The sequence below is a fragment of the Pristiophorus japonicus genome, chromosome 4 (assembly GCF_044704955.1).
Source record: "Pristiophorus japonicus isolate sPriJap1 chromosome 4, sPriJap1.hap1, whole genome shotgun sequence".
NCBI classification, from domain to species: domain Eukaryota; kingdom Metazoa; phylum Chordata; class Chondrichthyes; family Pristiophoridae; genus Pristiophorus; species Pristiophorus japonicus.
The window spans coordinates 24,051,154-24,064,789 of record NC_091980.1 but is presented as its reverse complement, the minus strand read 5'-3'; the positions used below and the strand labels follow the sequence as shown (position 1 = coordinate 24,064,789).

Genomic DNA, 13,636 nt, shown 5'->3' with positions numbered 1-13,636 from the left:
CCTTTGCAATAAAGGCCAAGATACTATTGGTCATCCTGATCACTTGCTGTACCTGCATACTATCCTTTTGTGTTTCATGCACAAGTACCCCAGGGTCCCGCTGTACTGCGGCACTTTGCAATTTTTCTCCATTTAAAAAATAACTTGCTCTTTGATTTTTTTCTGCCAAAGTGCATGACCTCACACTTTCCAACATTATACTCCATCTGCCAAATTTTTGCCCACTCACTTAGCCTGTCTATGTCCTTTTGCAGATTTTGTGTGTCCTCCTCACACATTGCTTTTCCTCCTATCTTTCTATTGTCAGCAAACTTGGCTACGTTACACTCAGTCCCTTCTTCCAAGTCATTTATATGGATTGTAAATAGTTGGGGTCCCATTATGGCTGATCTGCGACCTAACTACATACACCCACCTTTAGCCCATATCTATTCATACCTTTGGTTAACAAAAAGCTATTAAGCTCAGATTTAAAATTAATAACTGCTCTTGCATCAATTGCCGTTTGCGGAAGAGAGTTCCAAACTTCTACCACCTTTGTGTGTAGAAGTGTTTCCTAACTTCACTCCTGAAAGGCCTGGGTCTAATTTTTGGACTATGCCTCCTAGTCCTGGACTCCCAAACCAGCAGAAATAGTTTCTCTCTATCTACCCTATCAGTTCCCCGTAATAGGAGAGGAGGGCAAAATAGTCAACAATATAGGACAGAAAAGGAGGAAATAGTCATGGAGGGGAGAGGGGGAATATTCAGTACTGGAGGCACAAGGGGGAATAGTCAGTGATGGGGCAGAAAGGGGTAAAGTTATAATAGAGAGGAGAGAAAGAGGCAATATTTACTGGTTGATGGGCAGAGAATAGTTATTGATAGCGGGGAAGAGCCAGTAATGATTGGGGTGAGAATGGGAAATAGCGACAGAGGGGAGAGAAGGGGAAAATCTTCAGCAATTCAGTGGAGCTACAGTGGGGATTGTAAGCACTGGAGGCAAGAGAAGGGGAAAATAGAGATTGTGTTGTGTTCTAATGAGGCACAAAATTCACTGTGCAGTTGTGGGTTTGTGAGCCGGATTATCCTTATCCTCATTGTCCACCACGAGAACGTAAAGAGATTGCAAGACTTGCATCTCCTAGTATTACGCAATATTTCCAGCTCTGAAGCAGGCCATTCGGCCCAAAAGGTCCATGCTGGTGTTTAAATCCACACGAGCCTACTCCCACCCTTCAGCAATGGCATGGAGCTTTAGAATGCTGCACTCTCACTCCCCATTGCTACTGTCTCTCCTCTCCTTCTTAGTGCGCTTTTGATCACAGGATGAGAGGGGTGAGGAAAAGTGCAAGTATTTTAATTGATTCGTGCTGAATGGTTTCAGTCCCTGCAAGATGCAAATATACAGCACGGATGGGGGGGAGCAGCTGGGAAAGTGGAAAGTTGTTTTGCATATAGTTCGTAAGGCCTTGCGGTGGGGAGTGACAGGGGGGTGGGGGTGGTGCTGGGGCGGGCTGGTGAATGTGGGGGTTCTGCCGAGGACCCGACTGCTGCCAACAAAGTTGAAGTCTTTGTGTGCGCGCAGTTTCAGTTTTTTTTCTCGGTTGTTCGCTAACTGTCAAGAAAATATCGTTGCCATTACAAAGACAATACTTCCAGACAGAAAAGACGGGAAGGACTGGTGAACAGAGACCGCTCCTGCCAAACAGAGCCGGATCAGGAAAAACAAATCTTTGCCTGCAAAACTAGGGGAATCAAGACATTGGAGCCGAGGGGAATCAGGGATTATGGAGAAAGTGTTGAGATCGATGATCAGCCATGATCTTATTGAATGGCGGAGCAGGCTCGAGGGGCTGTAGGGCCTACTCCTGCTCCTGTCTCTTATATTCTTCTGTTCTTATGAAAGACATTAAAGGTCCATTTTTATTAATTTTCTTATTTTTATTCTTCTCCTTTCCCTTCATACAGAGCTTGCGCACCGTACAAATATATCTCTGTAACCCGCTCCCCACAAAAATATCACATATTAATACTTAAAACCAACCCGTGCTATTATAATACATTATTAAACCAACCCCCAGCTCCATAGATTTGGGCAGGTGATATGACTATATTATTCATACTTAAACCACCATGGACTGCTGCACAGCTCCCGGTTTCTTGGCAGCAGTCACTCTGTTCTGCGTACATGGCCCTCGAGATGCAGGGTGGGCACCCCTGGCTTAAGATGTCTGAATGTTTGATTGTTTTGGTATTCGAGGCATTCTGATTTCCAAACTATGCTCGGCAGCACAGCTCGGGTTTTGTGCCTTGCCTTCCCTGAAAGTTGACTGCAGTCATTTAACACGCTTTATAGGTCACTGCTTGCACAGAGTGCCTTGGGCAGGAGCCCACATCATGCTGGACACAAAGAAACAGAGCATTTAAGCAGCAAGCTCTTTTTCCAACCCTGAAAGATTCAGATAGCCTGCTGACAAATGCCAGTGACATTCGGTTCAAATTTATGGGATTGTAATATGGCAAGAAAGAACTTGCATTTAGATAGCACCTTTCACAACCTCATGACGTCCCAAAGCACTTTACAGCCAATTATATACTTTCGAAGTGCAGTCACTGTTGTGATGTTGGAATCGCAGCAGCCAATTTGCACTCAGCCATGTTTCACAAATAGCAATTTTGTAATGACCAGATAGTCTGTTTTTGTGATGTTGTTTGAGGGATAAAAATTAGCCAGGACATCGGGGAGAACTCCTCTGCTCTTTGAAACAGTGTCATGGGATCTTTTACATCTACCTGAGAGGGCAGGTTTATCATCTTATCCGAAAGACAGCACCACTGCCAGTGCAACACCCCTCAGTATTGCACTGGAGGGTCAGCCTCGATTTTGTGCTTGGGGTTCTGAAGTGAAACTACAACCTACTGACTCAAAGACAAGAAGACAACAGTGATTTTTCACTCACCAAGGTGAGGGATATTAGAAAAAGACTTGGATGTATATCGCGTCTTTCATGACCACCGGACGTCTCAAAGCGCTTTCCAGTCAATGAAGTACTTTTGGAGTGTAGTCATTGTTGTATTGCGGGAAACGCGGCAACCAATTTGCGCACAGCAAGCTCCCACAACCAGCTTTGTGATAATGGTCAGAAAATCTGTTTTTTTGTTATGTTAATTGAGGGATAAATATTTGCCAGGACACTGGGGCTAACTCCCCTGCTCTTCGTTAAAATAGTGCCATGGGATATTTTACGTCCACCTGACGCCTCGGTTTAACGACTTAGCCAAAAGACGACACCTTCGACAGTGCAGCACTGGAATGTGGAGCACATTCCCATTTTCGTCAGCCAGTGTCAGCATCAAGCACTCCACTGTCATAGCACAGTTGGATGCAAAGTAATGCGCCTTCTACGACAGCCCAACGATACACATCTGGCAAACCTCAGAACTGCACCCACTATTGTAGCAACATGATACGTTCCCCTTTCTTACACCATCCATCTTGCGGTCTCTGAGTGAGACTGACTGAGACTGTCAATTAGGGGCAGTTTTTTTTCATGTGAGCCCTTACAACCAGGAATGGGGTTGTGACTTCCCAAACCCTTGAACCAACCTCACGCAGATTATACCAAATATTAACTGGATACAAACGTTACTTCCGCGAAGCCATACAGACAGCTTTCAAGAAACGTAACAAGCTAGTGAGAGACTATACCGTCCCATGTTAAGAAATGTTCCACTTTTTATTGCAGGTTCCTCACTGTTACTTCCTCATCATTGTTAATAAAAATTTCCCTTTGCACTGGAGCACAGCTGTGTGGACTGAGTTCCAATGGATAGTGATTAACTAAGACCAAATAATCACAATAGCTATCCATGCAGGCACAATAAAGATTATCTGGGAGTGATTACATGGCTTTACTTTCACTGAAGGGTTCAAATAAAATCATGAAGTATCTGAAACTTTTGGCTGCAGAATTGAAATCACCACAACAACTTCTTGTATTTATATAGCGCCTTTAACAGATTAAAACATCCCAAGGCACTTCACAGGAGCGCTTTCAATCAAAATTTGACACAGAGTCACATAAGGAGATATTAGGTCAGGCAACCAAAAGCTTGGTCAAAGAGATTGTTTTTTTTTAGGAGCATCTTAAAGGAGGAAAGAGAGGTAGAGAGGTGGAGAGGTTTAGGAAGGGAATTCTGGAGGTAAGGCCCCGGGCAGCTGAAGGCACGGCTGCCAATGGTGGAGTGACAAAAATTGGGGCTACGCAAGAGGCCAGTATTGGAGGAGCACAGAGATTTTGGCGGGTTCTAGGGCTGGAGGAGGTTACAGAGAAAGAGAGGAGCATGGTCATGGATTAATGGGCCAATACTATTGCAAGTTTATTGAATTATAATAATTAGCAATTAATTATCAGACGATTGTAGGTCCAGTATATACAGGTTGAACCTCCCTTATCCAGATCCCTCGGGACCTGGCCTGTTCTGGATAAGGGATTTTTCTGGACGAGGGGTGGTCATGTTAAATTGGATGGTACAGGTACTGAACAAGGGGATATCGCGGCTGGCTGGCTTGGGGCTGGGGGTGCTTCAGAGAGGTCATGGAGACGGGAGGGAGGCGGCGATGGATCGCGGGGTCAGGCCAGTGATTGCGGGAGTCGGCAGCGAGGAAGGACTTCAATTTGTTCAATTTGTTCAGATCGGAATTCTGCCCATGCGCCGCCTAGTGGTCGGGAATGGTTCTGGACGAGGGGTGGTTCTGGATAAGGGAGTTCTGGATAAGGAAGGTTCAACCCATATCAGAAGTGAGAGACTTAGACCTCATTGATTACAAAAGCAATATACTGCAGATGCTGGAATCTGGAATAAAAACAGAAAATGCTGGAAATCTCAGCGGGTCAGGCAGCATCTGTGAAGAGAGACAGAGTTAACTTTTCAGGTTGATAACCCCTCGTCAGAGGTTGACCTGTAAGGATCTAGAGTTCCAAATAGAGCATAAAACAAGAACAAAAGAAAGTCGAGAATGAGAAAAGGCCATTCAGCCCATCAAAGCACTTCCCTCCAGTACTCTAACTCTCCTGCAATTTCATCCAGTTTAATTTTTTATGTCCCTGATGTTTTTGCCCATGGAACCCTATCCAGTGGGTCATTCCAAACATTCAGATCTCTTGGGGTAAACGTATGCTTCCTAATATTTGTTTTAAATGTAGTTTTCACTAGTTTCAGTTTATATCCCTGGATACTGCTTTTCTGATGTAATTTGAATTAATATTCTCAGTTAAACCTATCCAAATCATTTAATATTTGATATGTACCCCAACGGGGGGGATCCTTTTCTCAACCATCTCTTTCCAGAATACAGACCTGCTTTATGCTGATTTCTCTCTCAACTCATGGCATTTGGACAGCAACTGGCATAAGAACTGTCCTGCACTCACAGTGACCCCAGTTTTGTTTTGGTTTGAACTAGAATGTACAAGGAGACCCTTGTTATTTGAATGGCCCTCTGCATGCGCCCTGAAAGAGTTTATTAATCATTTTCTCGAATGACTTCTCGCAAATGAGTGTTTCGTTTAGAAAGAAAATTCAGCGATATTTCAATGTGCCTCTTTACATCCATTCACTGGGGTGGAGGGCCATTTCTGACTGCAAGTCAAAATTGGTCACAATGTCACCGGAGGTCAGGTGTTAACTTCTCCCATTCATTCCAATTCTAAAGCGCCAGATTCCATGACGTTTCCCGTGACATCACAAGTGTTTCATCCAAAGCCATCTGATGTTTCTGTGTGGACGGAAGCTCCCATTCATTTTAATAGCAAAAAAAGATCAAAAATAGTACAAATCCAAATATATGCAACACTTTGTTAAGTCTACTGGGATCCAACGAGTATTACACTATTAGTTTGGGCTCCTTGGATATATGAGTTAACTAATAACGATTCCCTGATCTCTTTTGGTACTGTTAATTCCTTCGATCCTTGGGGACGCTTCCAGGTCTCCTAATGTGCTCTTCATATGGTAAAACCTTAAAGTAGAAGAATTTTTAGGAACAGGAAAAGGCCGTTAGGTTCAAAAAGCCTTATTTCTGTTTGATAGGTCAATAGGGACTTCCCTTCTTACTCTTAACTAAGTAATGGAACTCATCACCATGGTGAACAATTTGTCTGCATTTACTTTGACAATATCCTTACATTTATTCCCTCAAAGCCTCTTCCTTTCCATACAAATCAATCTGCAATTCCTTAATCTTTACTTAGAAGTTGCGTTCCTGATATCTGGCATCATTTTGATTGCTCATCTCTGTACTCCTTCACTCATATATCCAAGGAGCCCAAACTAATAGTGTAATACATGTTGGATCCCAGTAGACTTAACAAAGTGTTGCATATATTTGGATTTGTACTATTTTTTATCTTTTTTTGCTATTAAACTGAATGGGAGCTTCCGTCCCACACAGAAACATCAGGTTTTGGATGAAACACTTGTGATGTCACAGGAAACGTCATGGAATCTGGCGCTTTAGAATTTGAATGAATGGGAGAAGTTAACACCTGACCACCGGTGACATTGTGACCAATTTTGACTTGCAGTCAGAAATGGCCCTCCACCCCAGTGAGTATAGTATGTAAAGAGGCACATTGAAATCTCGCTGAATTTTCTTTCTAAAAGAAACACTCATTTGCGAGAAGTCATTTGAGAAAATGATTAATATACTCTTTCAGGGCGCATGCGGAGGGACATTCAATAATGTCATTCCTCTGATTAGGTGACCAGACTGCACTCGGAACGAATAGCAACAATATGTTCCAGTTGAATGAAAACCAGCACGATGGGCCGAATGGCCTTTTGTGGTGCAGTCTCCATGATTCTATAAAGCACCACCCTGCAATCTTGCAGAAGTGCCTACAATAGAGGAAAACCAGGAAGTATTTTCTATTTCACATTGCTTTTGGAATGATCTTAAAAAAGTTATAAATCTGCTAGTCGATAGTGCAGACCGACACTGTTTGGCTCGAAGCACAGAAGTACCCAGATATTACAAGCCCTTGACCTTGCCATCTCAGGTGGCCTTGCTGCTCCCATCATGTAAATCACAGGTAATGCCATCTCTGATCGCTTCCTTGTATCGCTCTCTACACGTCCCCCTTCCCCCTTCCATACCTACTTCCTTCCGTGTCCGCTTCTGGAAAAAATACTCTCTCCCAATTCATTTACAACTGCACTTTCACAATCCCAATTGTGTAGCCTCTGGCTCTCCATTCATCACACCATTTCTGCAGCTACCGATCTGTTCAACCACACCCTCAACACCACAATTGATGCTCTAGTCCCCATTAAAACAATTACTCACTCTCACCCTGGTCGTTCCCCCGGTACGGCCCACGTCTCTGCTCCCTTAAATCCAAGGGATGCAGATTGGTTTAGCCATTCACCACCAGATCTGCTGGACCACATAAAGTACTATCAGGTCCTGCTCTTGTCTGCTAAAACTGCTCATTATTCCACAATCATCCACGAGATGAGCTACCAACCACATATCCATGCCATCACTAAGAATGCTTATTTCAAACTCTGTAACATCGCACGACTCCGCTCCCCCGCCTCAGCTCATTTACTGCTAAAACCCTCATTCTTGACTTTGTTCTCTCTAAGCTTGACTCTTGACTATTGTAATGCACTCCTGGCCCGCCTCACATTTTCTACCCTCTGTAAACTTGAAATCATCCAAAACTCTGATGTCTGTGTCCTAACTCGCATCAAGTCCCGTTCATCCATCACCTGTGCTCGCTGACCTACAGTGGCTCCCAGTTAAGCAACACCTTGATTTTAAAATTCTTACCCTTGTTTCCAAATCCATTCATGGCCTCGCCCCTCCCTATCCCTGCAATTTCCTTCAGCCCGACAACCCTTTGAGATAACTACGCTCCTCCAATTCTGGCCCCAATTTTAATTGCTCCACCATTGGTGGAGATGACTTCAGCTGCTAAGGCTCTAAGCTCTGGAATTCCCTCCCTAATCTTATCTGCCTCTCCACCTCCCTCTCCTCCTTTAAGGCATTCCTTAAAATCCAGCTCTTTAACCAAGCTATTAGTCAACTGCCCTAATATCTCCTTATGGGGTTCGGTGTCAAAATATGGTTGATTACGCTCCTATGAAGCATCTTGGGATGATTTACTTCATTAAAGGTGCTATATAAATGTAAGTTGTTCTTGTTGTTGATCACAGTCACTGCAACAGATCACCCGATGCAGCTGATATAAGCGTAGAAATTCAGTTCAGTGTTGTTTTCAGACAGGTTCTTATCTCGGTTTATTTGGTGTTATGGTGTCAATACATGAAAAATGACACTTATATTGATAGGCTTCAATGTACCAAATTAGCACAGGAACAATTGCACTTGCATCAATATTTTTATTTCATCACTTCAAAGCGCTCTCCCAGCTACCCGCACCAGTGAAAGTCCTGTAACCACCATTAGTTTACCCTAATGTTACATGACTCAAATACACAGCCCAAGTTTGGAAGGAAATACCCAGAATTCTATTGTAGAATGTTTTCCCACTGTTCATATTAACATGGTAGACATGAGTGAAATCTTAGTGACGACACTGTCATGAATGCACGGATGGACATGTGAATTTTTGAAGTTGAGCACTGCTATGAACTTCCTGGTGCTTCAGCATTAAACATGTTTTGTATGGAAAGGAAGAGCTTTGAGGTGAACTAACTCCTTCATTATTTGGCTATAAGTACAGGACTAGTTGGCAATCAGACAATTCTTACAGATGTTGAAGCAAAAATACTAGAATCAGCCCTTAAAAATTAATAGGAACTTGTTGCCCAGAGTGTGTGTGTGTTTACACTTTTACCTTAATTGACTGGCAGGTATTCACTTTTATAATATTGTCAAGTAAGATCGATGTAAGATGAGGGGTCTAGACAGAGTGGATCGAAGCTATTCCCATTGGTGGAAGGATCGAGAACCAGTGGACACGGATTTAAGGCAATTGGCAGAAGAGCCAAAGGCAACATGATGAAAAACTTTTTTACTCTGCAAGTCGTTAGTATCTGGAATGCACTGCCTGTAAGTGTAGTGGAGGCAGACTCAATCATGGCTATCGAAAGGGAATTGGATAAGTACTTGAAGGAAAGAAATTGGCAGGGCTGTGGGGAAAGGGCAGGGGAGTGGGACTAGCTGAAGTGCACTAGCAGAGAGCCGGCATGGGCTCAATGGGCCGAATGGCCTCCTTCTGTGCTGTAACCATTCTATGATTCTATGGAAAGGATGCATAACCAACACCAGCACTCACAGGTAGGAATTGGCCATGGATAGCACTGGGGAGTGTAAACCTTGGCTAATTTCCCTCCATCCCGGCTTCAGCATGAGTGACTGTGCGATTGTCCCACAGCAGCATGCCATGGTACCTTGGGGAGGGAGGATGCCTATAAATCCATGATCCCATTAATGTACTTATATCTCAAGTTGTTGATACTAACATACCTTGGTGTTCGGAATAAGAAATTATCAACCAATGATAGAATAGCAATAATAATAACCCTTTTCACACTTCCAGGTCCATAAAATACAAATAATCTGGTAAATTTAAAAAAAATGTAATTAATACTGAGCTGACGGATTAAAAGATGAGATTGCCAAGGTCTGAAGCAGCCCAACAATGTCTCACTCATTTTGGAGTAAGATATATTCATTAAATAAAAAACTCATTTACATTGCAAAATTAATTCCTGATCAGCATTAAGTCAGAAATAATTAGATCTCTCAGTTTAGATGTTCACAACATAAATAAAGGCATTAGCTGTGTCTCAGTTGGTAGCACTCTCATCTCTAGGTCTGAAGGTTGTGGGTTCAAGTCCCACTCCAGAGATTTGAGTGCAAAGTCTAGACTGACACTCCAGTGCAGTACTGAGAGAGTGCTGCACTGTCGGAGGTGCTATCTTTTGGATGAGACATTGAACTGAGGCCCCGTCAGGTGGAAGTAAAAGATCCCATGGCACTATTTTGAAGATGTGCAGGGGTGTTCTCCCTAGTGTCCTGACCAATATATTTATCTCTCAATCAACATCACTAAAACTGATCATCTGGCTATTATCTCATTGCTGTTTGCGGGAGCTTGCTGTGTGCAAATTGGCTGCCATATTTCCAAAATAACAACAGTGTAACTACACTTCTAAAGTACTTCATTGGCTATAAAGCACTTTGGGACGTCCTGGGGTTGTGAAAGGCAATATATAAATGCAAGTTATTTGTTTTCTTTTTTTCTAAAATTGCATTGCTGACTATTTACTGCAGCTACCACTGTCAGCACACTTGCCTGGAATCACAGGGTTTAAACTGACATGCAATATAATTAGCAACATCTGCCCATAATTAGTCAATACCAACATCAAAATTGTTAATCAGAATCCGTCAACTGCGAATAACTCCCAGCTATGCATCAAAATACAGCTGATCCCGTCAACAGCATCCCTTTCAACTGCTCAACATTCCTCCAGCCCTGAATGTAACTGAACTATAATGACTGCCATACCGAAGCGCTTAAAAAAACATCGAAAAGATGCTGCAAGGTTGTTCACTTTTCTTTTTAATGACAGTTACAGAAACTTAGTCAACAGATCTTCTTCTTTCTTTGTTGCATTTTTATAAATCCACACAGTTCTTCTCTAAACCCAATGCCAGGACACTGCTCTCTGGGGATGGTTCCTGTTTTACTTAGTGTTTAAGGCTAGGTTAATGTGTTTTCCTTTACTGTAAGGGTTTGAATTACAGGGTTATACTACTCCACGGCAAGTTTAACTTGAAGGATATTTTAAGTTTTTTTCCTCTCCGTGTTTGCTGTGTCGATACATGTTTCGCACATGGCATTCTCACAGCATTCTCCTGTATATCTTCTCTCGCAATGCATATCCTGTATTTCTTCAAACTCAGTAAAGAGTGACTCACAATACAAAAGAGGAACAACAAAAGACTCACCATAAGCTTGTGGCTGCTTCACAAACCAAATGGACCTTTTTTTTAAAGAGCTGCCAAAATTGCACGCACATACTTTAAAAACAAATCTTTCCCTAGTCTACTTATCTTCTCTCCTGGAGATGCTGACTCGAGCTGGGCTGTACCTCAACAAGAACTTGCAATTATATAGTGCCTTTAACATAGTTAAAACATCCCCCGGCACTTTACAGGAGCATTATCAAACACAATTTGACAGCGAGTCACATAAAAAAGACTTGGATTTATATAGTGCCTTTCACGACCACCGGACGTCTCAAAGCGCTTTATAGCCAATGAAGTACTTTTGGAGTGCAGTCACTGTTGTGATGTAACATAAGGAGATATTAGGACAGATGACCAAAAGCTTGGTTTTAAAGAGATTAGTTTTTAAGGAGCATCTTAAAGGAGAAGAGAGAGGTTGCGAGACGGAGAGGTATAGGGAGGTAATTCCAGAGCTTAAGGCCTGGGCAGCTGAAGGCATGTCCGCCAATGGTGTTGCAATTAAAATAGGGGATGTGCAAGAGGCCAGATTTGGAGGAGCGCAGAGATCGCAAAGGGTTGTAGGGCTGAAGAAGTTTACAACCACTATATATCCATGAGCCTTGTCAGTGAAAATCGAGGGGCTATTTAACCAGGGGAACATTAAAGATGAGACCAATCCTGTCCTCAGCCAATATCCATATTGCAGGTACATTTCAGTCGAGGTCACTTGGGTAGGAATCGGACTCATGAGTGGAAACCCTGGCTGATTCCTCCACCCGCCCTAGCTTAGGGTATTGGGCCCAATTGAAGCAACCAACTGCTGCCCTGCCTGAGATCAGCTAACTCAATGCAGTTCAGAGATCAAACCTGGGTCCTTCTCAGTCTTTATGCCTTATACTATACCAGACAGTGCCATTATCCGCTGCACCATGGAGGAACGTACTTACCCACAAGAGAGTAACTATGTGCTGGTCTCGTGATGCCGTCCACGGAAATGCCAAAGTGAGGCTCTGCCCAGTGGTGAGACAGGGATGCAATTGTACACATAGCGAATTATTTGATCATAGCTAAATCACAGGTGGAGGTGTCAGGCAAAGAACTTTTCCATAAGGAGGATGAGGGGGCGGGAGAAAGAGTGAGCCAATGCCAATCCACTCTCACTGCTTCTTGCACTGCCTAGTCACTGGTTACAGAATAGCGTGGGGATAGACCTGAAAACACACCAACTCCGTGGTCACTCGGCTATGGAACAGTATGGGAGGATACAGTCGAGCTTTAGCAACATAACACCACAAGCAGTTGAAATATACCACTGTCGCAATCCCATTCTAACCTGGTCCCAAGCAAGTGGGACCCAACAGTCCACATAACACGCCTCACCCAAATGCAAAGCACGCTCAATCTTTCAATTTTAGAATGACCATCCCTAACACTGGCAGCACTGTGGGACCTCCGACCACTTACTCCTCGCATCAAGCCCTTGTTGACACCCACATAGTGCAGCTCAATCACTTGGGGGAACTTACCATCAGCAAACACTGTGTCTTAGACACAGCTACTTATCCAAGAAAAGCAAATGTGGCAGCAACATACATCTCTTGGAATCAAAATACACACACTCAATGCATTCTGCGTGAGATTCCTTAACACATGAAGTGCAATCATAGACGGTCGTCAAGAGGTGGACAACCCTAATGTCAACAACAGTGCTTGTGGTCAGATAATGAAGGGAAGCCTCCAAGATAGCAGCAATCAGAAGAGAGACTTGAAGCTATAATTTAGAATAAAGATGTCCTGTAGTCATAGCTGCAGCAAGACCAGAGCTGAATGTCTGACTGAATTCACTTGCCTAATGTTATGGCATATTCAAACTGTAAGGACAGAAAGTTCAGACCGATAGTTGATTGTTGAACCAGATAAGTGAATATCCCTGCTCCACCCTCACAGAACCAGCCCTGCAGAAAAAAAAAGACTTTGAAAGAGTCGATGAAGTTAGTAAGGAATTGCCGTACCTTTTCCATCGCTCTTCTCGACTTCTCCACTCTTTCACTCTGCAGTCTCGGGAGTTGGTCGTGGAATATCCTTACGCTCGCTCTCTCTCTCTCTCTGTTCCGGGACGCTGTGCGCGTCTCTCTCTCTCTCTCTAGGTTGTGCTGTTTTGAATCGCTGAACCAGTGGAGCAGCCTCGGGGAGGCGAGTCTCTATGAGATCAACATTGATAGGAGGAGGAGCATGGCCACCCCCTGCAATATTTACAGGGCGAGGAACAGCACATCCAGCAAGGAAGCCACCAACACTCTCCTCCATCTCCCAGTCCAGCCCAGTCTCATTACTAGCTCTGACCTTCATTGCTCTTTAAACAACGGGAAAGCCAATGGATGCTAATGATCTTCGAATGAAAGACTTGCCTTTAGACAGCGACTTTCACGACCTCAAGACGTCCCAAAGTGCCTTACAGCCACTTTTAGAAGTGTAGTCACTATTGTAATGTCGGAATCGCGGTAGCCAATTTGTGCACAGCAAGCTCCCACACACAGCATGGTGGTAATGAGCAGATAATTTGTTTTTTTTAGTAATGTTGATTGAGGGACAAATATTTTCCAGGACACCGGTGCTAACTCTCCATTTCTTCTTCGAAAAGAGTGCCATGGGATCTTTTATGTC

The 13,636-nt window shown here is 43.5% G+C and overlaps 1 protein-coding gene across 4 annotated transcripts in view; it reads right to left on the bottom strand.

Annotated features, from left to right (window-relative positions):
• The window catches only part of arap3 (ArfGAP with RhoGAP domain, ankyrin repeat and PH domain 3), a 277,068-nt gene extending 263,977 nt beyond the window's left edge, over positions 1-13,091 (bottom strand). For all 4 annotated transcript variants that reach the window (XM_070878032.1, XM_070878034.1, XM_070878033.1 and 1 more), the window contains exon 1: positions 12,985-13,091. The gene's annotated coding sequence lies outside the window, so the exon portion shown is untranslated. The remainder of the gene's footprint in view (positions 1-12,984) is intronic.
• Positions 13,092-13,636: the final 545 nt, after the last annotated feature.